Source organism: Salvelinus sp. IW2-2015, linkage group LG11, assembly GCF_002910315.2.
Source record: "Salvelinus sp. IW2-2015 linkage group LG11, ASM291031v2, whole genome shotgun sequence".
NCBI lineage: Eukaryota > Metazoa > Chordata > Actinopteri > Salmoniformes > Salmonidae > Salvelinus > Salvelinus sp. IW2-2015.
The window spans coordinates 37,438,360-37,465,859 of NC_036851.1; the positions used below are offsets into that span (position 1 = coordinate 37,438,360).

A 27,500-nucleotide genomic window follows, 5' to 3' on the forward strand; every position below is an offset into this window, starting at 1 on the left:
TTATTTTTTTCACTGAATCAGGGACAGCGAACACAGACGTTTTGGCTTTGCAGCCTTCCTCAGTGAGAAGGCACGAATCCCCTTCATTCAAAAAAAGCACCKATTTTGAACACATGTGAGCAACCGATGAGGATCATGTGCCTTCAATCAGGGTTGACGTTCATCTGCCAAATATTGTTGGACATGAGACGGTAAAAACACCAGCAAATGAGCTCCAAGTTATTTTAATTTTGGAAATAGGTTTCAAAGTATTCCCACGCATAATAGACAGATATACACTGAGTGTACAAAACATTAGGAACACCTTCCTAATATTGAGTTGCACCCACTTTTTCCCTCAGAACATCCTCAATTCTTCTGGGCATGGACTCTACAAAGCGTTCCACAGGGATGCAGGCCCATGTTGACTCCAATGCTTCCCACAGTTGTGTCAAGTTGGCTGGATGTCCTTTGGGTGGTGGACCATTCTTGATACAAATGGAAAACTGTTGAGCGTGAAAAACCCAGCAGTTTTGCAGTTCTTGACACACTCAACCCGGAGTGCCTGGCACCTACAACCATACCCAGTTCAAAGGCCCTTCAATCTTTTGTCTTGCCCATTCACCCTCTGAATGGCACACATACACAATCCATGTCCCAATTGTCTCAAGGCTTAGAAATCCTAATTTAGCCTGTCTCCTCCCCTTTATTTACACTGATTGAAGTGGATTTAACAAGTGACATAAATAAGGGATTATAGCTTTAACCTGGATTCACCTGGTCAGTCTATGACATGGAAAGAACAGGTGTTCCTAATGTTTTGTACACTCAGTATATGTGATCGTATACAAATGTAAGGAAGGTTTGAAATTATTATGTTTTAGTCAAATATTATATCTGTTTGGGCTTCTTGCGGTCAATTTGCAGTCTACAAATGATTTGTAATTATGTTCCGACCCCCTGACCATCCACTCCAGAAAAACGTGGCCCACAGCTGAATCTACTTGAGGATCCCTGATGTAGACCGTATAGAATGGGGGCTTTAAGTATCCGATAGAGGAGGAAAGAATAAGAAATCCCCAATATGGGTATTCTGCAACATCTCATCCATCATTTCCCCCCCCTCCACACACACAGCACAGCAGTCCCTGGAATTCAGGCCAAAGCAACAGAGCAGCCGCTTCAATCCCACTATACGAGAGATGGCTTCCTAGACCTACAGCAAGAGACTAACTCACTGACTCCCCGAGCAGCACTAAGGACGAGGTTTTTCTTTTTCTGTCCCTCTGTATCTCAACTCTGCCACTCCGTTTTCAGCAACACGGACAGACTGTATGTCAACTCTTTCGTTGCTCGGATTTTGATACATAGGAGAAGCTCTCATAACAGGTCCCGGGAGACAGAGGGAGCTGGAGGGTCTTTTTATGAGACTTATCTCTATGCTAATTGAGTTAGAGCAGCATATGACAGCTATTGAGCCTGGCCTATCACATTGATTACCAACACTATCTCACCACCACAACACATAGGAAACATACACAAGACTAGAACACATAACAGTGGTTTCCTTAGAGAAAGAGAACATGATTCTGATGGTTCAGTTAACAAGTGTATTTTGACAGTGTGATTTGTTGACAGATGAAATGTCAAATTGGTAGGTTGAGTTACAGCATTGTGTTACAGCAGAGAGGGGGGGAGAGAGAGAAAGAGAGAGAGAGCCAGAGAGAGGACTGGTGGTGAGTATTGTGGGACTTGCAGGTTTTACAGCAAGTGCAGAGAAATGCCTATATTACTAGCTCCAACAGTGCAGTAAATAGACAAATAATCTAAAAATCTAAACAAGAAATAAAGAAATGAAATGAAGTCCAATTAACAACCCAGAGCAGATATATTAGAGTGAACATGTCTCAGAACCCAGAGTATAAATAACTGGTGTGTATAGACATATCATTTGGAAAGAAAATGGTATGAGCAGTAGTAGGTATATTAAGATGGGAATACAGTATATACATACAGTACCAGTCAAAAGTTTGGACACACCTAGTCATTCAAGGGTTTTTCTTTATTCGTACTATTTTCTACATTGTAGAATAATAGCGAAGACATCAAAACTATTAAATAACACATATGGAATCGTGTAGTAACCAAATGATGTAGTTAAACAAATCCAAATATATTGTATATTCTTCAAAGTAGACACCCTTCGTCTTGATGACAGCTTTGCACACTCTTCGCATTCTCTCAACCAGCTTCACCTGGAATGCTTTTCCAGGTGAAAGTCTTGAAGGAGTTCCCACATATGCTGAGCACTTGTTTGCTGCTTTACCTCCACTCTGCGYTCCAACTCATCCCAAACCATCTCAATTGCGTTGAGGTTGGGTGATTGTGGAGGCCAGGTCATGTGATGCAGCATTCCATCACTCTCCTTCTTGGTCAAATAGCCCTTACACATCCTGTAGGTGTGTTGTGTCATTGTCCTGTTGAAAAACAAATGATAGTCCCACTAAGAGCAAACCAGATGGGATGGCGTATCGCTGCAGAATGCTGTGGTAGCCAACCTGGTTAAGTGTGCTTTGAATTCTAAATAAATCACTGACAGTGTCACCAGCAAAGCACCCCCACACCATCACACCTCCTCCTCCATGCTTCATGGTGCGAACCACACATGCAGAGATCATCCATTCACCTGCTCTGTATCTCACAAAGACACGGCGGTTGGAACCAAAAATCTCAAATTTGGACTCATCAGACCAAAGAACAGATTTCCACCAGTCTAATGTCCATTGCTCGTGTTTCTTGGACCAAGCAAGTCTCTTCTTATTATTGGTGTCCTTTAGTAGTGTTAGTGCCGATGACACAACAGTAGCGCCGATGACACAACAGTGGTAGGCCTGATCATTGACAACGACGAGACAGCCTATAGGGAGGAGGTCAGAGACCTGACCGTGTGGTGCAAGGACAACAACCTCTTCCTCAGCGTAATCAAGACAAAGGAGATGATTGTGGACTACAGGAAAAAGAGGATCGAGCATGCCCCCATTCTCATCGAAGGGGCTGTAGTGGAGCAGGTTGAGAGCTTCAAGTTCCTTGGTGTCCACATCACCAACAAACTAACATGGTCCAAGCACACCAAGAAAGTCGTGAAGAGGGCACAACAAAACCTATTTTCCCTCAGGAGACAGAAAAGATTTGGCATGGGTCCTCAGATCCTCAAAAGGTTCTACAGCTGCACCCTCGAGAGCATCCTGACTGGTTGCATCACTGCCTGGTATGGCAACTGCTCAGCCTCCGACCGCAAGGCACTACGGAGGGTAGTGCGTACTACCCAGTACATCACTCGAGCCAAGCATCCTGCCATCGAGGACATCTATACCATGCGGTGTCAGAGGAAGGCCCTAATTGTCAAAGACTCCAGCCACTCCAGTCATAGTCTGTTCTCTCTGCTAACGCACGACAAGCGGTGCGGAGAGTCTAGGTCCGAGAGACTTCTAAACAGCTTCTACTCCCAAGCCATAAGACTCCTGAACATCTAATCAAATGACCACCCAGACTATTTGCATTGCCAACCCCCACACCCCCCCCACACACACCGCTGCATTCTCTGTTGTTATCATCTATGCATAGTCACTTTAATAACTCTACCTACATGTACATATTATCTCAACTAACCGCTGCCCCTGCACATTGACTTCTGTACCGGTACTCCCCTGTATATAGTCTATATAACAGTATAACCTGTTGTATTCAGAGCATGTGACAAATAAAATTCGATTTGATTCACGCAGTCTCATCTGAACTGTTGATGTTGAGATGTGTCTGTAACTTGAACTCTGTGAAGCATTTATTTAGGCTGCAATTTCTGAGGCTGGTAACTCTAATGAACTTATCCTATGCAGCAGAGGTAACTCTGGGTCTTCCTTTCCTGTGGCGGTCCTCATGAGAGCCAGTTTCACCATATGACTTGATGGTTTTTGCGACTGCTCTTGAAATTTTCCTGATTGACTGGCCTTCAAGCAATGATGGACTGTCGTTTCTCTTTTCTTACTTTAGCTGTTCTTGCCATAATATGGACTTTAACCAAATAGGGCTATCTTCTGTATACCACCCCTACCTTGTCATAACACAACTGATTGGCTCAAACGCATTAAGGAACGAAATTCCACAAATTTACTTTTAACAAGGCACACCTGTTAATTGAAATGGTGACTACCTCATGAAGCTGGTTGAGGCAATGTTAAGAGAATGCAAAGCTGTCATCAAGGCAAAGGGTGGTTACTTTGAAGAATCTCAAATATAAAATATACTTTGATTTGTTTAACTGCAATCTTTTACAAAAAAAATTTTACAGGTGAAATGTTATTTTTTCTGTGTGTGTGTGTATTTTACCCCCTTTTTCAATTACAATCTTGTCTCTTCGCTGCAACTCCTCAACGCGATCGGGAGGCGAAGGTCGGGTCATGCGTCCCCGAAACAACACCCACCACCACTTAACCCGGAAGCCAGCTGCACCAATGTGTTGGACACCATTTAACTGACGACCGAGTCAGCCTGCAGGCGCCCAGCCTGCCACAAGGAGTCGCTAGAGCACAATGAGCCAAGTAAAGCCCCTCCTGCCAAACCCTCCCCTAACCTGGACGACACTGGGCCAATTGTGCGCCACCCTATGGGATTCCTGTTCACGGCCAGTTGTGCCTTATACCGCTGTGGCATTCTCCTGAAACGCAATTCGTCAGGTTTCTTGACCAATCACGGCTTGACTGCTCTCTAACCAGATTTTGACGGTGAAAGGCAAGGTGATGGTGAGACGATGGCCAATGATAAAAAGGTCAACTCTATCATTTTTCAGTAGAGAATCTTATTTAAGCAAGTTATTGATTAGGAAAGCTAAGTTAACTAGCTAACATTTAACCACATATAAAAATTACCAGAATCTTTGGTTTAACCAAGAGCATTGAAGCTAGCTAGCTAAGTTAACAAGAGGTTGGTAGAGAAGGAGGACTTGGAAGACACGCATGACTTGGAAGGAGTGGCAAAGGAGGGAGAGGCAGGGTGAGAACAAACAGGGAAGCCCCTTTCTGGGGAAGATGCCCTTGGATTGAGATTGGGTGAGGGGTAGTCAAGAGATATCAAACTCCGAACTAAATAACCAATAAACTGCTAACTGCATTCTATGAGATACAGTCTATTTGAAATACAGATATTACATTTACTCTGTCAGTTTATGTGCAGTTATAATAAAAGAGAATAACCATCTCTCTGTAACGAGTGCGCTGAGAGTCAGGAAGCAAGTTCAGGAAGTGAGTGTTTTAATAAATAAACGTAACATAATACAAAACAAGAACCAACACAGACATGAAACAGAAATAATGACCCCTGGGGAAGGAACCAAAGGGAGTGACATATATATGGCAGGTAATCAAGGAGGTGATGGAATCCAGGTGAGTGATGACACGCAGGTGCGCGTAATGATGGTGACAGGTGTGCGCCATAACGAGCAGCCTGGTGACCTAGAGGCCGGGGAGGGGGCAGACGTGACACTCTCTCCACCCCTCTTTCCATGCTGGCCCACCGTCACTATGTGGTGGGAAGTTGTTCTCTGCTTAGCTGACAGAGATGGGAGATACCGGAGTCCACTCTGTTCCATGTACATTGGCTCTCCTTTATGCACAGCACTCTGGGGACTTCCTGCAGGTACCCATGACTACTATCAATCACCCCGATAACTTAATCATTAGTGGTACTGATTGTTTTGACGCTGTATGGAGGCATTGTTATTATTTGTCACGTAGAGAGGATGACGTTATTGACTTTGGTTAGAACGATTGTTCTATAAAGAGGATGGTTCTGTACTGAATGTGTACAAGTAGGTTAGGTTAGGGATGAAGTGAAAACCTATAGGATAGCTTTCCACGATGAAGGTTGGGAATGAAATGAAAGCAGTCTGTTCAATACTGAGCCATACTGGCTGACGAGTGGCATGGATTGGTACAGTTTGCCTCAGCACCATAATAGTATATTATCACTTAATTGGCTAAATTATTATCCATAGTTCATAGTTCAGCAGCAGTCTTAAAAAATGCACTATTACCTTGAATGCAACACTCTTTCGTATCGTCCGAGATTCCTAAATATTGGAAAGCTGCCGCGGTCATCCCCCTCTTCAAAGGGGGTGACACTCTAGACCCAAAAGGTTACAGTCCTATATCAATCCTGCCCGGCCTTTGTAAAGTCTTTGAAAGCCAAGTTAACAAATAGATCACTGACCATTTTGAATCCCACCGTACCTTCTCCACTGTGAAATCCGGTTTTCGAGCTGGTCACGGGTGCACCTCAGCCACGCCATGGTCCTAAACGATATCATAACCGCCATCGATAAAAGACAGTACTGTGCAGCCGTCTTCATCGACCTGGCCAAGGCTTTCGACTTTGTCAATCACCGTATTCTTATCGACAGACTCAACAGCCTTGGTTTCTCAAATGACTGCCTCGCCTGGTTCACCAACTACTTCTCAGATAGAGTTCAGTGTGTCAAATCGGAGGGCCTGTTGTCCGGACCTCTGACAGACTCTATGGGGGTACCACAGGGTTCAATTCTCGGGCCGACTCTTTTCTCTGTATATATCAATGATGTTGCTCTTGCTACGGGTGATTCCTTGATCTACTTCTACGCAGATAACACCATTCTGTATACATCTGGCCCTTCTTTGGACACTGTGTTAACAAACCTCCAAACGAGCTTCAATGCCATACAACACTCCTTCTGTGGCCTCCATCTGATAGCTGCCAGCACCCGCCCAACTGTCTAGCATCACTACTCTGGACGGTTCTGACTTAGAATACATTGACAACTACAAATACCTAGGTATCTGGCTAGACTGTAAACTCTCCTTCCAGACTCATATAAAGCATCTCCAATCCAAAATTAAATCTAGAATCGGCTTCCTATTTCGCAACAAAGCATCCTTCACTCACGCTGCCAAACATGCGTAAAACTGACTATCCTACCGATCCTCGACTTCAGCGATGTCAATTCAAAAATAGCCCCCAACACTCTACTCAGCAAACTGGATGTAGTCTATCACAGTGCAATCCGTTTTGTCACCAAAGCCCCATATACAACCCACCACTGCTACCTGTATGCTCTCGTTGGCTGGCCCTCGCTACATATTAGTCGCCAGACCCACTGGCTCCAGGTCATCTATAAGTCTCTGCTAGGTAAAGCTCTGCCTTATCTCAGCTCACTGGTCACCATAACAACACCCACCCGTAGCACGTGCTCCAGCAGGTATATTTCACTYGTCATCCCCAAAGCCAACACCTGCTTTGAACGCCTTTCCTTCCAGTTTTCTGCTGCCAATGACTGGAACGAATTGCAAAAATTGCTGAAAATGGAGACATATCTCCCTCACTAACTTTAAGCATCAGCTATCTGACCAGCTTACCAATTGCTGCAGCTGTACACAACCCATCTGTAAATAGCCCATCCAACTCCCTACCTCATCCCCATATTGTTTTTATTAACTTTTTTGCTCTTTTGCACACCAGAATTTCTGCACATCTATCACTCCAGTGTTAATTTGCTCAATTTTAATTACTTCGCTACTATTGGCCTATTTATTGCTTTACCTCCTTTCTCCATTTGAACACTGTATATAGATTTTTCTATTGTGTTATTGACTGTACTTTTGTTCATCCCATGTGTAACTCTGTGTTTTTTGTCGCACTGCTTTGCCATATCTTGGCCAGGTCGCAGTTGTAAATGAGAACCTGTTCTCAACTGGCCTACCTGATTAAATAAAGGTGAAATAAAATAAAAAAAATAAGATGTTAAAACTTTTCAACTCCAATTGAACTCTGACATTTCTAGACATCATATTTTTACTCTCTCCATCACTGCAGTTGTTCTCAGGAAACGGGTCAGTGTCTGTTTAGAGAACATATGTCTGAAGGTGGAGTCAGGGTTCTACTTCATTGCCCTGTAGCACTACACCTACGAGGCAGAGGACATCAAGTTTGGACCTCTGAGTCACCTTTGACCTTGACGTGACTTTCTTCTAAGGCTTTTGGGGTCATGGAAGTTCCCACAACTCAGCACACACTGTATGTATCCCTCCACCTTCCTCAGTGGGAGGTGTTGATAACAGTGATGCATCCCAGTGTGATCTCAACGAACAGCCGCTGTGCTAACAACATGCCTGATGACGACAACTAAACCATATTCCTCCACCCTGGATCACAGTAAAGACACACCGAGCCTCTCTGTCGGTGTACTGTATGTTTGTTGCATGTAAGAGAGTGAGTAATGGGTCTGTATCTGCAAGTGTGTAGTGTAGGATATACATGTGTACATGAGTCTACTCTGAGTCTGTATACACCCTGTATTACAGGCCTGTGTTTTGTGTTACACTTTTCTTGTGTGTGATTTAGTGTAGTGTTTTGTGGCCTCTCTCTCTCTCGTCTCCTCAGACCAGAGTTTCTAGGCAGGGATGGACTACAGTGTTTGTCAGCCTGCCCCTCTACTCTGCACTCAGTGATGTCCAGTCCTCATATACACCCATTGATTCAGTTAGTTCCCACACACTATTAAACACCTAGACACAACTGAGACTTGTGCATAAATAATGCATTGTCACTTCCATAACAATTCGAGCTACAAGGATTTTAATTCAGCTATTCGACTCCATACTAAATCGAATTCCATCTCCAGAATTTTTCTGTCCTCTCTATAGATTGTGCTGTAGCCCCACTGAAAGAACCTGGAAATCTTCACTAGTTCTGAGGGAGGTGATGTGGCCACCAACAGTYCCCAGGACACGTTCCAGCATTACCGCTGTCTGGAGAACAGCCAGAGTGTGGTCAGACCCCCTCCACAGGCATATTCTGCAACTTCGCCTCAGACAGTATGACTATCAGCTGAAGTTCACTCCGTGGAGGGATAACGTGGTGGCAGACCTCTCATGCTCCTTTGACACTCCTACTCGGACCGTCTTGCCAAACGACAACGAAACAGAGCTCGTACAAATGCACTACGCTCCCCTTCAGTCAGCCGTCTCACTGGAGGAGCTGAAGCAAGCATCGGCATAGGATCCCACACTGTCTACCCTGCGCACCTACATACGCACTGGATGGCCAGCACGTGTGCCGGGAGAGCTGGTGACTTTCACCAGGGTGAAGCACAAACTTTCTTGTTGAGAAGAAGTCTGTGTCTCGAGGGTTTTGCACTGTGGTCCCGAGTGGCCTGCGTGAACATGTTCTATCAATGGCGCACAAGGGTCACATTGGCATAGTGAAGGTCAAGCGGCGATGTCGAGACCTTTTGTGGTGGTCAGGCACCGACCACGACATTGAAGCCCTGGTCAGAGATTGTGCTGCATGCCTTCTCAGTGGGATACCAGGAACCCCCCTGCAGCCTCTCGCGTGGCCGTCCCGCCCCTGGGAGCACATCCAGCTGGACATCTGTGGCGAGATCCATGGGCATGCAGTCTCTCACAATCAGTGCTTCCTGGTGGTGGCATATGACCTCCACTCTAAGTGGCCAGAAGTGCTAGACAGCCTGTTCACAAGGTGGGGCCTACCCCTCACCACGGACAATGTGGCCCAGCTAACCTCTGTCGAGTTCTCCTCCTATCTCAGCAACAAGATAATCAAACACATCCTCGCGGCCTACTACAACCCAGAAGCTGGTCCAGGCGTGCACGTTCCAAACTGCTTTGAAGCAAACGCTAATGCACTACAGAGAAAGCAAACACACAACAACACAGGTGTCCCCGGAATCTCTCATGCTAGGTTGAGATGGAACTGCCACTGGACAGACTCAGAACACAGAGAGTAGCAGAACCGGCAACTATYCGCACCCAAGAAAAGSAGGCAGTGACCAGGCACCAAAGAACAATGAAACAGCATTTCGACAAGGCACACAGGGTGAAGAAGCCAATCATCCAAGTGTCAGACTGGGTCTTAGACCGATGACCTCAGCGGTGCAACAAAATGGACTCATTGTGGTCGGACCCCTTGCAGGTCAGTCGACAACTGGGGCACGCCACCTTCATGTTGAGCAATGGATCACGCTGGCACGCCAGCCACCTCAGAAAAGTACCAGCCCCTCAAAGAACACAAATGCCCACAAAACTGACTTACAGGCCAGAGACGCCACCTGATGGACCTCCTCCACTTCTACCACCCAAGCCCCAGCCTCTGTGGGCTCCCCAGGGCCAGAGCCACAAGCGGGGGTGGCTGAAGAACGGCCTATGAGGGCACGAACTCGACCTGCTCATCTGGGGGACTACTTAACCTCCGTTCATTGTTAGCTCCGTTAGGCATCTTAGTCAACCTCCAGGTTAATGGACTGAACTGGCTAGTTCGCAGACTCATTATTTACCTCTTCCGTTTAAGGGTTAATGTTTCTTTGGGGTCTAGCAAAATTAAGGCAGTTTACACAATTTTAAAGACATTACAATACATTCACAGATTTCACTACACACTGTGTGCCCTCAGGCCCCTACTCCACCACTACCACATATCTAGAGTACAACATCCATATGTACATGTATGTATAGTGCATATGTTATCTGTGCCTATGTGGATTGGTACAGTTCACCTCATGTATGCATGTGTCTGGGCCTATGTTTGTGTTGCTTCACAGTCCCCGCTGTTCCATAAGGTGTATTTTTATCTGTTTTTTTTWATCTGATTTTACTGCATCAGTTATTGATGTGGAATAGAGTTCCATTTAGTCATAGTTCCATGTAGTCATGGCTCTATGTAGTGCTGTGTGCCTCCCATAGTCTGTTCTGGACTTGGGGACTGTGAAGAGACCTCTTGGCATGTCTTGTGGTGTATGCATGGGTGTCAACATGTCAATACCTCTCATAAATACAAGTAGTGATGAAGTCAATCTCTCCTCCACTTTGAGCCAGGAGAGACTGACATGCATATTTATTAATATTAGCTCTCTGTGTACATCCACAGGCCAGCTGTGCTGCCCTGCTTTGAGCCAATTACAATTTTTCGGAGTCCCTTTTACTGGCACCTGACCACACGACTGAACAGTAGTCCAGGCGCAACAAAACTAGGGTCTGTAGGACCTGCCTTGTTGATAATGTTAAGAAGGTAGAGCAGAGCTTTATTATGGACAGACTTCTCCCCCATCTTAGCTACTGTTGTATCAATATGTTTTGACCATGACAGTTTACAATACAGGGTTACTCTAACCAGTTTAGTCACCTCAACTGGCTAAATTTCCACATTATTTATTACAAGATTTCYTTTAGGGTTAATGAATGATTTGTCCCAAATACAATGCTTTTCGTTTTATAAACATTTAGGACTAACTTATTCCTTGCCACCCACTCCAACTAACTGCAGGTCTTTGTTAAGTGTTGCAGTCATTTCACTCGCTGTKGTAGCTGACATGTATAGCGTTGAGTCATCTGCATACATACAGTAGATACATTGGCTTTACTCAAAGCCAGTGGCATGTCATTAGTAAATATAGAAAAAAGTAAGGGGCTTGACAGCTGCCCTGGGGAATTGCTGATTCTACCTGGATTATGTTGGAGAGGCTTCCATTAAAGAAAACTGTCTGTGTTCTATTAGATAGGTAACTCTTTATCCACAATATTGCAGGGGGTGTAAAGCCATAACACATACGTTTTTACAGCAGCAGACTAGGATCGATAATGTCAAAAGCAGCACTGAAGTCTAACAAAACAGCTCCCACAATCTTTTTATCATGAATTTCAGTCATTTGTGTAAGTGCTGTCCTTGTTGAATGTTCTTCCCTATAAGCATGCTGAAAGTTTGTTGTCAATTTGTTTACTGTAAAATAGRATTGTATCTYGTCAAACACTATTTTTCCCAAAAGGTTACTGAGGGTTGGTAACAGGCTGATTGGTCGGTTATTTGAGCCAGTAAAGGGTGCTTTACTGTTCTCGGGTAGAGGATGGCTTTTGCTTCCCTCCATGCCTGAGGGCACACACTTTCTAGTAGGCATAAATTGAAAATATTGCCATTGATGATAAACGACAATAATTGTTTCACCTCWTCCACACTCACTTTTAAGGAATTCAAAATTACAATGCGTGTCTTTCATAATTTGGTCAGATATACTTGGAAGTGTAGTGTCAGTGTTTGTTGCTGGCATGTCATGCCTAAATTTACTGATCTTGCCAATGAAAAAATCATTAAAGTAATGACAATATCTATTGAGTTTACCTTTGTTCACAAAATTGTATTGAAGGTGCTCCAGAGCTTTTTACTATCATTATTTATGTAATTTATCTTTGTTTCATAGTGTAGTTTCTAATTATTTTATTCCGTTTAGTCACATGATTTCTCAATTTGCAGTACGTTTGCCAATCGGTTGTGCAGCCAGACTTATTTGCCATTATTTTTGCCTCATCCCGCTCAACCATACAATTTTTAAATTCCCAATCAATCCACCGGGATTGATCAGTTTTTACAGTCATTTTCTTAATGGGTGCATGCTTATTAGTAACTGGCACAAGTGCAGCGTCTGTTTGCTCCTCATTACAAACCGCGGACCAACAAATATTCTTTACATCAATAACCATAGGAATCACTACAACACTTTCTGTATGACTTCTTATACACTATATTAGGCCCAGCCTTTGGAACTTTGGTTTCCCTAGTTCCTATATTGTGATCACTACATCCGATGGATCTGGATACTGCTTTCAAGTCGATTTCTGCAGCATTAGTAAAGATGTGATCAATACATGTTGATGATTTCATTCCTGTGCTGTTTGTAACTGCCCTGGTAGGTTGACTGATAACCTGAAGTAGGTTGCAGGGACTGGTTACAGTTTGAAGCTTTTTTGTGAGTGTGCAGCTTGATGAAAGCCAGTCGATATTTAAATCACCCAGAAAATATACCTTTCTGTTGATATCACAGAATTTACTCGAGCTCCGGGATAGGACAATGTTTTTGCACCAGGAACAGTCACATTACCTACCATGGAGCTGCCTAAAATCACAGCTGGAGAACGCTTTATGGACGGGCGAGAGGCAGGATTACTTAAGCCAGTTGCCGACAGATGGAGAAGCCCCGATTTAATCCAGAGCAGGGACAGAAGGTTGCAGACGTCAACTTCTAAATCGTAGTAGTAGGCACTGCGGCTGCTGACACAGGCACCCCCAGCGACGAAGGTGCAGGAAAATCAGGCTCTAGGATGGRGAAACTATTCGTTGTTTGTATCTGCTCCGGGCCTCTCGTTGGGAGTGTAGACTGCTTTYCGGGAGGCTGCTGTCTTCGGCTTCCACGGCTCGTGGCATGTGACCATTGTTGGTTGCCTTGCTCCTCTTGCTGTGCTCCTTCTACTCTGCTATCAGATGGGGGAGATCCAGGCAACACCGGCCAGTCGGATAACAACAAACGACAAGGCGAAGATGCATACAACAAGTGTGAACGCCGTCCAGCCACCGGCGTAGAAAATGTAAACATTCCACTCTGCGTTTTCCCCAGTTTCTTACGTAGGCTGGCGACCTGCGTGATATATTCAGCCCTAGGTTGAAACTTTTACTTACTAAATCACACTCTGACCAGACATCAGTACACACACAGTCACACACAGTCTGAGTAGAGAGGAAGTGAGGAGTTGAGTTGAGAATAATTGCGACAGAGCTCATGTCATTGTTTTAGGTGGAATCTTATGTCGAATGATACGTTTGTTATCCGTTTGCACATATAACTTTGTTGAACTTGTGCTCTTTCCACAGATGGCTCTGGCTTGCTGATAACATCTGATCTGATCAGACTCCCAATGTGATTCGACTCCTATATTACTGCCTGTACTCAATAAAACATCCAATGGTAAAATTTAAATAATTTGAGACTGTAATTTGATAGGCAATTGTGGTTCCCAATCAGACAGTTACTATAAAACAAATCTGTTTTCCTCAGTTAAATGTTTGGTGAATGCATAGCGTTGCTTTGTCCTCAATCCTCCTTTGAATGCTGTGTGTACCATGATAACATGTTGACCTGAGTTTAGCTGGTTAATCATATTAATTTCAGTTTACATTCTATTAGGCACTCGTTATGTACTGTAGTACATAAGTATTTAGCTCTCCCCTTCATGTCACCATATAATAAAAAAATCCCCCATGTGCTGCATGTATGCCCTTGGGATTAATACAGTAAATATCCTAAATATTGGATCCTGCCTTCATCTCAATTCCTACACTTTCTCTTAACTACCCTCCTGGTCCTTCTTCTCTTTCAATGGTATCATCATTATGCCATTATTATGTATGTACCCACATGTTATTCCCAACAATGGAATCATTATATTTAGCTGTATTAAATGATGTCCAGGACCTAGTGTGTGATGAATAAACCTGTTAGATCACATCCACAGTATGTCCATAATCCAATTATTCTTTGATACATTAACTCCCTCATATCAAGCAAACACCTACCAGACACTTTGTGGAAAAGTGAAGAGAAACTATTATCTAGTGATGTACTATGGTGTTACTTAGCTAGAGCAGACTGTCTGCTTTTCGTCTTACAGACAAACGTTACTGGCTAACAAGTAATTAATCACTCAAAGTCGCACTTGCAAGCTCTCAAGTTTGGCCTGTGCACTCGTGGGACCGATCCACTCGGCCTTGGCCAAATAGCTGTGCTTTCAACTGGTCTATGCACTCGCAGCACCCATCTTCTGCTTACAGGACGCATCCTCTGCTCTCTCGACTCATTGTTTACTTGCTCAATGATGTTCCYTCTTGCTCAACAACGTCATTTCGCACGCGCTCCATTTTAGAGATCAATTTGACGCCATACTCCTTTGTTTGTTTTTTACGTTGAGGGAGAGGTTATTTTCCTGGCACCACTCCACCCGGGCTCTAACCTCCTCCCTAGAGGCTGTCTCATTGTTGTTGGTAATCGGGCCTACTTGATGATTGAGTTGGAGTCATGCGTAGCCACAGGGCTGAGCACACAAACCTGTTAGGTTATCTCATAGTATTATAAGACTGTGACAGACTCCAGGGCCCCGTTTTCAAAATTCAATCGAATAGGATTAAAAGCATAGAAATATAATTAKTAGAACGGGCATATCACTGACTTGAATGCCTGTTCTATTCATTATATTTCTATGCATTTAATCCTATCTGATTGCCGAAATCCGATCAGATAATTTTGAAAAACTGGGCCCAGGGGGTGAAGACTGCAAGTTAGTCACAGAGACAGAGACACAGAGACACAGAGACACAGAGACACAGAGACAGAGAGACAGAGAGACAGAGAGACAGAGAGACAGAGAGACAGAGAGACAGAGAGACAGAGAGACAGAGAGAGAGAGAGAGAGCTTTAGCTAGCAAAGCTTTACCTAGCAAAGACTTATAGATGACCTGGAGCCAGTGGGATTGGCGACGAGTATGAAGCGAGGGCCAGCCAACGAGAGAGAGAGAGAGAGAGAGAGAGAGAGAGAGAGGTTATGTTATTGTACCTCATAGTAACTCTGGACTGCGTTGATGAAAGCTTCGTCAGCCACTATCTGGGTGTCTCCGTTGAGGAAGGCCTTGAAGCGGTCGTTGGTCTGCCGGAGCTGCTGCTCTGTGATCTGGGGAGGCAGAGAACACATTGAGGACACTTCAATAACACAGCCATATAACACAGAGGACATCTCAATGACAGTGATATTTTATTTATTTATTTCACCTTTATATAACCAGGTAGGCAAGTTGAGAACAAGTTCTCATTTACAATTGCGACCTGGCCAAGGTAAAGCAAAGGAGTGCGACACAAACAACAACTCTGAGATACACATGGAATAAACAAATGTACAGTCAATAACAGAATATATATACAGTGTGTGCAAATGAGGTAAGATAAGGGAGGTAAGGCAATAGATAGGCCGTAGTGGAGAAGTAATTACAACTTAGCAATTAAACACTGGAGTGATAGATGCGTAGAAGGTGAATATGCAAGTAGAGATACTGGGGTGCAAAGGAGCAAAAAAAAAAAAAACATATGGGGATGAGGTAGTTGGATGGGCTATTTACAGATGGGCTATGTACAGGTGCAATGATCCGTGAGCTGCAATTACAGCTGATGTTTAAAGTTAGTGAGGGAGATATGAGTCTCCAGCTTCAGTGATTTTTGCCATTCGTTCCAGTCATTGGCAGCAGAGAACTGGAAGGAAAGGCGGCCAAAGGAGGAATAGGCTTTGGGGATGACCAGTGAAATATACCTGCTGGAGCGTGTGCCACGGGTGGGTGCTGCTATGGTGACCAGTGAGCTGAGATAAGGCGGTGCTTTACCTAGCAAAGACTTATAGATGACCTGGAGCCAGTGGGATTGGCGACGAGTATGAAGCGAGGGCCAGCCAACGAGAGCATGCAGGTCGCAGTGGTGGGTAGTATATGGGGCTTTGGTGACAAAACGGATGGCACTGTGATAGACTGCATCCAATTTGCTGAGTGTTGGAGGCTATTTTGTAAATGACATCGCCGAAGTCAAGGATTGGTAGGATAGTSAGTTTTATGAGGGTATGTTTGGCAGCATGAGTGAAGGATGCTTTGTTGCGAAATAGGAAACCGATTCTAGATTTAATTTTGGATTGGAGATGTTTAATGTGAGTCTGGAAGGAGAGTTTACAGTCTAACCAGACACCTAGGTATTTGTAATTGTCCATATATTCTAAGTCAGAACCGTCCAGAGTAGTGATGCTGGATGGGCAGGCAGGCAGGTGCYGGCAGCGATCGGTTGAAGAGCATGCATTTAGTTTTACTTGCATTCAAGAGCAGTTGCAGGCCGCGGAAGGAGAGTTGTATGGCATTGAAACTCATCTGGAGGTTAGTTAACACAGTGTCCAAAGAAGGGCCTGAAAATAAATAACCAAATTCAACCTAGCTAATTTCAGATTTATACGAAATTGTTTGACTACAGAGGTAGCAAAACTGTACTTCAAATCTATGATACTCCCCCACTTAACATACTGCTTGACTCGTTGGGCCCACACTTGCTGTACAACATTAAAACCTATTCAGTCTGTCTACAAACAGGCTCTCAAAGTGCTTGAAGGAAGCCCAATAGCCATCATCACTGTTACATCCTCAGAAAGCATGAGCTCCTGAGTTGGGAAAATCTTGTGCAATACAACCGACGCATGTCTTGTATTCAAGATCCTAAATGGACTGGCTCCACCTCCACTCAGTATTTTTGTTAAACAGAAAACCCAAACATATGGCAGCAGATCCACAAGGTCTGCCATGAGAGGTGACTGTATAGTTCCCTTAAGGAAAAMCACCTTTAGTAAATCCGCTWWCTCTGTGAGAGCTTCCCATGTCTGGAATACACTGCCATCAGACACACATAACTGCACCACATATCACACTTTCACAAAATGCATGAAGACATGGCTAAAGGTCAATCAGATTTGTGAACATAATCCCTAGCTGTGTATTGTTGCTTTCCATGTTGTCTGTTGTCTGTAGCTTGTGAGGTGTGGAAACACCTTGTTACTTTTATGAATTTTGTCTTGCTGCTTTTTGTTCTATGTTGCTCTGTCTGTATGCTATGTCTTGCTTGTCCTATGTTGCTCTGCGTGTGCTCACTGCTCAATGATTGTCTATAGTGTAATTGTTTTTAATTACCTGCCCAGGGACTGTGGTTGAAAATTAGCCGGCTGGCTAAAACCGGCACTTTTACTGAAACGTTGATTAATGTGCACTGTCCCTGTAAAAATAAATAAACTCAAACTCATACTAAAAATTACAGAATGGTGTCCTCTGCGTAAAGGTGGATCAGAGAATCACCAGCAGCAAGAGCGACATCATTGATATATACAGAGAAAAGAGTCCGCCCGAGAATTGAACCCTGTGGCACRCCCAAAGAGACTGCCGGAGGTCCGGACAACAGGCCCTCCGATTTGACACACTGAACTCTGTATGAGAAGTAGTTGGTGAACCAGGCGAGGCAGTCATTTGAGAAACCAAGGCTGTTGAGTCTGCCGATAAGAATGTGGTGATTGACAGAGTCAAAAGCCTTGGTCAGGTCGATGAATACGGCTGCACAGTATTGTCTCTCATCGATGGCGGTTATGATATCATTTAGGACCTTGAGCGTGGCTGAGGTGCACCCATGACTAGCTCGGAAACCAGATTGCATAGCGGAGAAGGTAGGTGGGATTCGAAATGGTCGGTGATCTGTTTGTTAACTTGGCTTTCGAAGACCTCTAGAAATGGCAGGGTAGGATAGATATAGGTCTGTAACAGTTTGGGTCTAGAGTGTCTCCCCCTTTGAAGATGGGGATGACCGTGGCAACTTTCCAATCTTTGTGGATCTCAGACGATACGAAAGAGAGGTTGAACTGGCTAATAATAGGGGTTGCAACAATTGCGGCGGATAATTTTAGAAAGAGAGGGTCCAGATTGTCTAGCCCAGCTGCTTTGTAGAGGTCCAGATTTTGCAACTCTTTCAGAACATCAACTATCTGGATTTGGGTGAAGGAGAAATAGGGGATGTTTGGGCAAGTTGTTGTGGGGGATGCAGGGCTGTTGGCCGGGGTTGGGGTAGCCAGGAGGAAAGCATGGCCAGCCGTAGAAAAATGCCTATTGAAATTCTCAATTATCGTGGACTTATCGGTGGTCACAGTGTTTCCTAGCCTCAGTGCAGTGGGAATCTGGGAGGAGGTGCTCTTATTCTCCATGGACTTTACAGTGTCCCKAAACTTTTTGGAGTTTGTGCTACAGGATGCAAATTTCTGTTTGAAAAAGCTAGCCTTTCCTTTCCTAACTGCCTGTGTATATAGGTTCCTAACTTCCCTGAAAAGTTGCATATCGCGAGGCTATTCGATGCGAATGCGGTACGCCATGGGGTGTTTTTGTTCTGGTCAAGGGCAGTTAGGTCTGGAGTAAACCAGGGGCTATATCTGTTCATGATTCAACATTTTTTGAATAGGGCATGCTTATTTAAGATGGTGAGGAAGGCACTTTTAAAGAATAACCAGGCATCCTCTACTGACGGAATGAGGCCAGGTCGATTCGAAAGGCCTGCTCGCTGAAGTGTTTTAGGGAGCGTTTGACAGTGATGATATCTATGAGGGTGCCCGTGTTTACAGATTTGGGGTTGTAACTGGTAGGTTCATTGATAATTTGTGTGAGATTGAGGGCATCTAGCTTAGATTATAGGACGGCCGGAGTGTTAAGCATGTCCCAGTTTAGGTCACCTAACAGTACGAGCTCTGATGATAGATGGGGGGGAATCAATTAACAAGTAGAAGCTCGAATTGTTTGGGCACAGACCTGGATAGCATGACAGAACTCTGCAGGCTATATCTGCAGTAGATTGCAACTCCACCCCCTTTGGCAGCTCTATCTTGTTGGAAAATGTTATAGTTAGGGATGGAAATTTCAGGATTTTTGGTGGCCTTCCTAAGCCAGGATTCAGACACGGCTAGGACATCCGGGTTGGCAGAGTGTGCTAAAGCAGTGAGTAAAACAAACTTAGGGAGGAGGCTTCTAATGTTAACATGCATGAAACCAAGGCTTTTACAGTTACAGAAGTCAACAAATGAGAGCGCCTGGGGAATGGGAGTGGAGCTAGGTGATGCAGGGCCTTCATTAACCTCTACATCACCAGAGGAACAGAGATAAGGGTACGGCTAAAGGCTATAAGAACTGGTTGTCTAGGGCATTCGGAGCAGAAAGTAAAGGGAGCAGGTTTCTGGGCGCGGAAGAATAGATTCAAGGCATAATGTACAGAGAAGTCAATTGTAGGATGTGAATACAGTGGAGGTAAACCTAGGCATTGAGTGATGATGAGAGAGGTTTTGTCTCTAGAGACATCATTTAGACCAGGTGAGGTCACCGCATGTGTGGGAGGTGAAACAAAAGGGCTAGCTAAGGCATATTGAGCAGGGCTGGAGGCTCTACAGTGAAATAAGACAATAATCACTAACCAAAACAGCAATGGACAAGACATATTGACATTAGGGAGAGGCATGCGTAGCCGAGTGATCATAGGGACCAGTGGGAAGCTTGGCGAGCTGGAGACACGACGATTCAGAGAGCTAACGGGCTGGGGCTAGCAGGCTAGCAGAAGGCCCTTAGAGGGACGTCGCGACGGAAGAAGTCTGTTGTAGCCCCCTCGGACGGTTACATCGGCAGACCAGTCGTGTTGGATCAACAGGGCTCCGTGTAGGCAATAAAAGGGTCCAGGCCAATTGGKAAAATAGGTATTGTAGCCCTAGAAATTCGCTGATGGTCCTCTTCAGCTAACAGTCGATATGCTCTAGACAGCTTGCGGGCCGTGGCTAGCAGGCTAGCGGATGGGCCTTCAGGGGACGTCGTGACAGAGGGGCCTGTTGAAACCCATCTGGCGGATTACGTCAGTAGACCAGTCGTGATGGAATCGGTGGGGCTTCCGTGTCGGCAGTAAAAAGGGGTCCAGGCCAATTGGCAAAATATGTATTGTAGCCCAAGGAGTGGCCGAGTTAGCCAGGAGATGGGCCTAGAACGAGGCTAGTTCCAGYKTCACTGGTGCTTGCTTCGGGACAGAGACGTTAGCCAGGGGGTAGTCACTCGGATAGCAGRTAGCTAGCTGCGATGATCCAGGTGAAAAGGTTCAGAGCTWGCGGTAGGAAACCGGAGATGTGGAGAAAAAGCAGTCCGGTATGCTCTGGGTTGAATCGCGCTGTGCAGACTGGCAGGAGTTGACTGGACTAAGGTTAGGTGATGACCGCTAGCAGTGGCTAACTGACTAATAGCTGGCTAGCTTCTGTTGTGGGTTCCGGTTTTAAAGTATAGAAAATAGCAGATCCATACCACATTGGGTGAGGCGGGTTGCAGGAGAGTATGTTGAAACTGAGGTTAAAAATATAAAAAATATATACGGAATATATACGAAGGGAAAAAATATATTTATACACGGGACATGACAAGAAAAAGACAAAGACGTCTGAACTGCTACGCCATCTTGGATTTATTTGGACAGTGAAGCAAACATTTGTAAATTTGGCTACAGCATTTTGGATTTGAGATCAAATGTTTCATATAAGGAAACAGTACATAATGCCTCCTTTTACTTGAGGGTATTTTCAAACATATCTGTTTTWCCGTTTAGAAATACACCTTATGTATTTCACCTTCATCTTAATCTTGTAGTTTTATTGGCAAGTCTGAGAAATTGCTTTTTCTTGCAACTCTGCCTAGAAGACCAGCATCCCGGAGTTGCCTCTTCACTGTTGAAGCTGCCAGTTGAGGACTTGTGAGGCGTCTGTTTCTCAAACTAGACACTCTAATGTACTTGTCCTCTTGCTCAGTTGTGCACCGGGGCCTCCCACTCTTTCTATTCTGGTTAGAGCCAGTTTACATTGTTCTGTGAAGAACGTAGTACACAGGGTTGTACGAGATCTTCAGTTTCTTGGCAATTTCTCGCATGGAATAGCATTCATTTCGCAGAACAAGAATAGACTTACGTGTTTCAGAAGAAAGTCTTTGTTTCTAGGCATTTTGAGCCTGCAATCGAACCCACAAATGCTAATGCTCAAGATACACAACTAGTCTAAGGAAGGCCAGTTTTATTGCTTCTTTAATCAGAATGACAGTGTTCAGCTATGCTAACATAATTGTAAAAGGGTTTTCTAATGATCAACTAGCCTTTCAAAATTATAAACTTGGATTAGCTAACACAACGTGCCATTGGAACACAGGAGTGATGGTTGTTGATAATGGGCCTCTGTGCGCCTATGTAGATATTCCATTAAAAATCAGCCGTTTCCAGTTACAATAGTAATTTACAACATTAACATTGTCTACACTGTATTTCAGATCAATTTGATGTCATTTTAAGACAAAAAATGTAATTTTCTTACAAAAACAAGGACATTTTTAAGTGACCCCAAACCTTTGAACGGTAGTGTAAAAATACCCTAAAATAAAAGGTGACATTCTGTATTGTTGCCACATATGAAAGATTTGATCTGAAATACAAAATGCTGGAGTCGAGTCAAATTCACAAATGTTTTCTTCACTGTCCAAATAAATATGGAGGGGAGTGTAGTTCCCTGTTTAGAGAAGATACATGTTTGGGGTGTTTTATAGCTCTTGATTTGATTGCTTCTGACAAGGTAGGAAAGTTTGTAGTGCTGAGCATAAGAAAACAATCTGCATATAAACTGTACATTTCTAATGATGGTCTTAGCCTATCTGAAATATATCTGAAATATGTTATATTGCACCTTCTGTCTTTGATAGGATTTGTGCAGACTTCTGGCGCCGACAGAGATGGCTGCCTAGCTTCGCGTTCCTAGGAAACTATGCAGTATTTAGATTTTTTATATATTATTTCTTACATTGTTACCCCAGAAAATCTTAAGTTTTATTACATACAGACAGGAGGAACTATTGGATATAAGAGCAACGTCAACTCACTAACATTACGACCAGGAATACGACTTTCCCTAAGCTGATCCTATGTTTGGTCCACCACCCAGGACAATGGATCGGATCCCAGCCACCGACTAAAAACAACGACGCCGCAGAAGGGGCAGACGGAGCGGTCTTCTGGTCAGGCTCCGTAGACGGGCACATCGCCCACAGCTCCCGAGTATACTACTTGCCAATGCCCAGTCTCTTGACAACAAGGTAGACGAAATCCGAGCACGGGTTGACTTCCAGAAAGACATCAGAGWTTGTAACGTTCTTTGTTTCACGGAAACATGGCTTGCTCGGGATGTGTTATCAGAGTCGGTACAGCCACCTGGTTTCTTCACGCATCGCGCTGATAGAAACAAATCTCTCTGGTAAGAAGAAGGGCGGGGGTGTATGCCTTATGATTAACGAGACGTGGTGTGATTATAACAACATAGAGGAACTCAAGTCCTTTAGTTCACCTGACCTAGAATTCCTTAAAATCAAATGCCGACCGCATTATCTACCAAGGGAATTCTCTTAGATTATAATTACAGTTGTGTATATCCCCCCCAAGCAGACACCTCGACGGCCCTGAAAGAACTTAATTGGACTCTATATAAACTAGAAACCACATATCCTAAGGCTGCATTGATTTTAGCTGGGGATTTTAACAAGGCTAATCTGAAAACATGGCTTCCAAAATTGTATCAGCATATCGAATGAGCGACCCAGGCTGGCAAAACCCTGGATCATTGTTATTCWAACTTCCGCAATGCATACAAAGCCCTCCCCAGGCCTCCTTTTGGAAAATCTGACCACGACTCCATTTTGTTGCTTCCAGCCTATAGACAGAAACTAAAACAGGAAACGCCCATAATCAGTTCTGGTCAACGCTGTTCTAGTTCAACGTGGACTGGGATATGTTCCGCATAGCGTCGGACAATAACATTGATGAATACGCTGATTCGGTGAGTGAGTTTATTAGCAAGTGCATCAATGATGTTGCACCCACAGCGACTATTAAAACCTTCCCCAACCAGAAACTGTGGATTGATGGCAGCATTCGCACAAAACTGAAACCGCGAACCACCGCTTTTAATCAGGGCAAGGTGACCAGAAACATGACCGAATACAAACAGTGTAGCTATTCCCTGCGCAAAGGCAATCAAACAAGCTAAGCATCAGTATAGAGACAAAGTAGAGTCGCAATTCAATGGCTCAGYCACGAGAAGTATGTGGCAGGGTCTACAGTCAATCACGGACTACAAAAAGAAAACCAGCCCCGTCGCAGACCACGATGTCTTGCTCCCAGACAAACTAAACAACTTCTTTGCACGCTTTGAGGACAATACAGTGCCACCGACACGGCCCGCTACCAAAACCTTTGGGCTCTCCTTCACTGAGGCCAACGTGAGTAAAACATTTAAACATGTTAACCCTCGCAAGGCTGCCGGCCCAGTCGGCATCCCTAGTCACGTCTTCAGAGCACGCACTTACCAGCTGGCTGGTGTGTTTACGGACATATATAATCAATCCTTATCCCAGTCTGCTGTTCCCACATGCTTCAAGAGGACCACCATTGTTCCTGTTCCCAAGAAAGCTAAGGTAACTGAGCTAAATGACTATCACCATGTAGCACTTACTTCCGTCATCATGAAGCGCTTTGAGAGACTAGTCAAGGCCCATATCACCTCCACCCTACCTGACATCCTAGACCCAATCCAATTTATTTACCGCCCCAATAGGTCCACAGACAACGCAATCGCAATCACACTMCACACTGCCCTAACCCATCTGGACAAGAGGAATACCTATGTAAGAATGCTGTTCATCAACTACAGCTCAGCATTTAACACCATATTACCKTCCAAATTCGTCATTAAACTCGAGACCCTGGGTCTCGACACTGCCCTGTGCAACTGGGTCCTGGAGTTCCTGACGGGCCACCCCCAGGTGGAGAGGGTAGGAAACAACATCTCCACCCCGCTGATCCTCAACACTGGGGCCCGACAAGGGTGCGTTCTCAGCCCTCTCCTGTACTCCCTGTTCACCCATGACTGCGTGGCCATGCACGCCTCCAACTCAATCATCAAGTTTGCAGACGACACTACAGTGATAGGCTTGATTACCAACAACAACGAGACTGCCTACAGGGAGGATGTGAGGGCCCTCGGAGTGTGGTGTCAGGAAAACTACCTCACACTCAATGTCAACAAAACAAAGGAGATGATCGTGGACTTCAGGAAACAGCAGAGGGAGCAGCCCCTTATCCACATCGACGGGACAGTAGTGGAGAAGGTGGAAAGTTTTAAGTTCCTCGGCGTACACATCACGGACAAACTGAAATGGTTCACCCACACAGACAGCGTGGTGAAGAAGGCGCAGGAGATCCTCTTTAACCTCAGGAGGCTGAAGAAATTTGACTGATCCGCAACTGATCCGCCCACAACCGTAAGGCTCTCCAGAGGGTAGTGAGGTCTGCACAACGCATCACCGGGGGCAAACTACCTGCCCTCCAGGACACCTACACCACCCGATGTCACAGGAAGGCCAAAAAGGTCATCAAGGACAACAACCACCCGAGCCACTGCCTGTTCACCCCGCTATCATCAAGAAGGCGAGGTCAGTACAGGTGCATCAAAGCTGGCACCGAGAGAATGAAAATCAGCTTCTCTCTCAAGTACATCAGACTGTTAAACAGCCATCACTAACATTGAGTGGCTGCTGCCAACATACTGACTCATCTCTAGCCACTTTAATAATAKAAAATCYGATGTAATAAATGTATTACTAGCCACATTAAACAATGCCACTTTATATAATGTTTACATACCCTACATTACTCATCTCATATGTATATACTGTACTCTATATCATCTACTGCATCTTGCCTTTGCCGTTCGGCCATCGCTCATCCATATATTTTTATGTACATATTATTTTTCATTCCTTTACACTTGTGTGTATAAGGTAGTTGTTGTGAAATGAATAGATTACTTGTTCGATATTACTGCATGGTTGGAACTAGAAGCACAAGCATTTCGCTACACTCGCATTAACATCTGCTAACCATGTGTATGTGACAAATAAATTTGATCTGATGTAATGTAATCTCTCAATAAAGCACAACTGAATCATCTTTATCAATATTTCACAGAGGAATCCTGGGTATTTAAGGAGGAAAAACTAATTTTGACCAATTATGACTGATAACAGGCGCAAGATGATCAGAAATACCTCTCCTTTATAATGTAACTATTTTAGACAACCKTGTCATGTTCTGTTAATCCTAGTTTATACAGTACATAGATTGAATGGTCCACACTGTAATAAAAATTACAACATCTTTCTTTTTCATGTCCTGTCGATGACAAGAAGATATTTGTATATGCATTTGCTATCAATGCTTTATGAGCCCCTCAAACCACGTAGCTATCTTTTATTAAAACATTAAATCAAAGTTGGGTGTGTGCTCTGCAGGCATTACTTTGGACTACACTTTGACACTTTAGTTCAACAGCCACCTCAGCGTCACCATGTGTATTGCTATTTCCAGTGGTGGAAAAAGCATCCCATTTTCATACTTGAGTAAAAGTAAAGATACCTTAATAGAAAATGACTCAAGTAAAAGTGAAAGTCTCCCAGTAAAATACTACTTGAGTAAAAGTCTAAAAGAAAAGTTATTTTGGTTTTAAATATACTTAAGTATCGAAAGTACATTGAATTGATAAAATATACTTGTATTTAAGCAAACCAGATGGCCACCTTTTTTTTGTTTTTATTTTATTTGCGGATAGCCTGGGGCACACTCCAACAAACGAATCATGTGTTTTAGTGAGTCCGCAGATCAACCAAAAAACTCTCCTCTGACAAGACAACCTTTCTGAGAGAAAAAGATAGGGATAAGAAAGAGAGAGAGACAGACGTACGGACAGAGACGGACAGATAGATAGGTAGTGGTAGGTAGGTAGGTAGGTAGGTTAGGTAGGTAGGTAGGTAGGTAGGTAGGGTAGGTAGGTAGGTAGTAGGTAGTAGGTAGGTAGGTAGGTAGGTAGGTAGGTAGGTAGGTAGGTAGGTAGGAGGTAGGTGGTAGGTAGGTAGGTAGTAGGGTAGGTAGGGGTAGGTAGGTAGTAGGTAGGTAGGTAGGTAGAGGTACAGTGGGGAGAACAGTATTTGATACACTGCCGATTTTGCAGGTTTCTACTTACAAAGCATGTAGAGGTCTGTAATTTTTATCATAGGTACACTTCAACTGTGAGAGACGGAATCTAAAACAAAAATCCAGAAAATCACATTGTATGATTTTTAAGTAATTAATTTACATTTTATTGCATGACATAAGTATTTGATACATCAGAAACCAGAACTTAATATTTGCTACAGAAAACCTTGTTTGCAATTAAAGAGATCATACGTTTCCTGTAGTTCTTGACCAGGTTTGCACACACTGCAGCCGGGATTTTGGCCCAATCCTCCATACAGACCTTCTCCAGATCCTTCAGGTTTCGGGGCTGTCGCTGGGCAATACGGACTTTCAGCTCCCTCCAAAGATTTTCTATTGGGTTCAGTCTGGAGACTGGCTAGGCCACTCCAGGACCTTGAGATGCTTCTTACGGAGCCACTCCTTAGTTGCCCTGGCTGTTGTGTTTCGGGTCGTTTCATGCTGGAAGCCCAGCCACGACCCATCTTCAATGCTCTTACTGAGGGAAGGAGGTTGTTGGCCAAGATCTCGCGATACAGGCCCCATCCATCCTCCCCTCAATACGGTGCAGTCATCCTGTCCCCTTTGCAGAAAAGCACCCCAAAGAATGATGTTTCCACCTCCATGCTTCACGGTTGGGATGGTGTTCTTGGGGTTGTACTCATCCTTCTTCTTTCCTCCAACATGGCGAGTGGAGTTTAGACCAAAAAAGCTCTATTTTTGTCTCATCAGACCACACGACCTTTCTCCATTCCTCCTCTGGATCATCCAGATGGTTCTTGGCAAACTTCAGATGGGCCTGGATATGCGCTGGCTTGAGCAGGGGGGACCTTGCGGTGCGCTGCAGGATTTTATCCATGGCGGCGTAGTGTGTTACTAATGGTTTTCTTTGAGACTTGTGGTCCCAGCTCTCTTCAGGTCATTGACCAGGTCTGCC

At 44.3% G+C, this 27,500-nt stretch overlaps 1 pseudogene; it reads right to left on the bottom strand.

Moving 5' to 3' along the window:
- Positions 1-27,500, bottom strand: part of LOC111970320 (calcium-dependent secretion activator 1-like) — a 157,710-nt pseudogene that overhangs the window by 101,369 nt on the left and 28,841 nt on the right.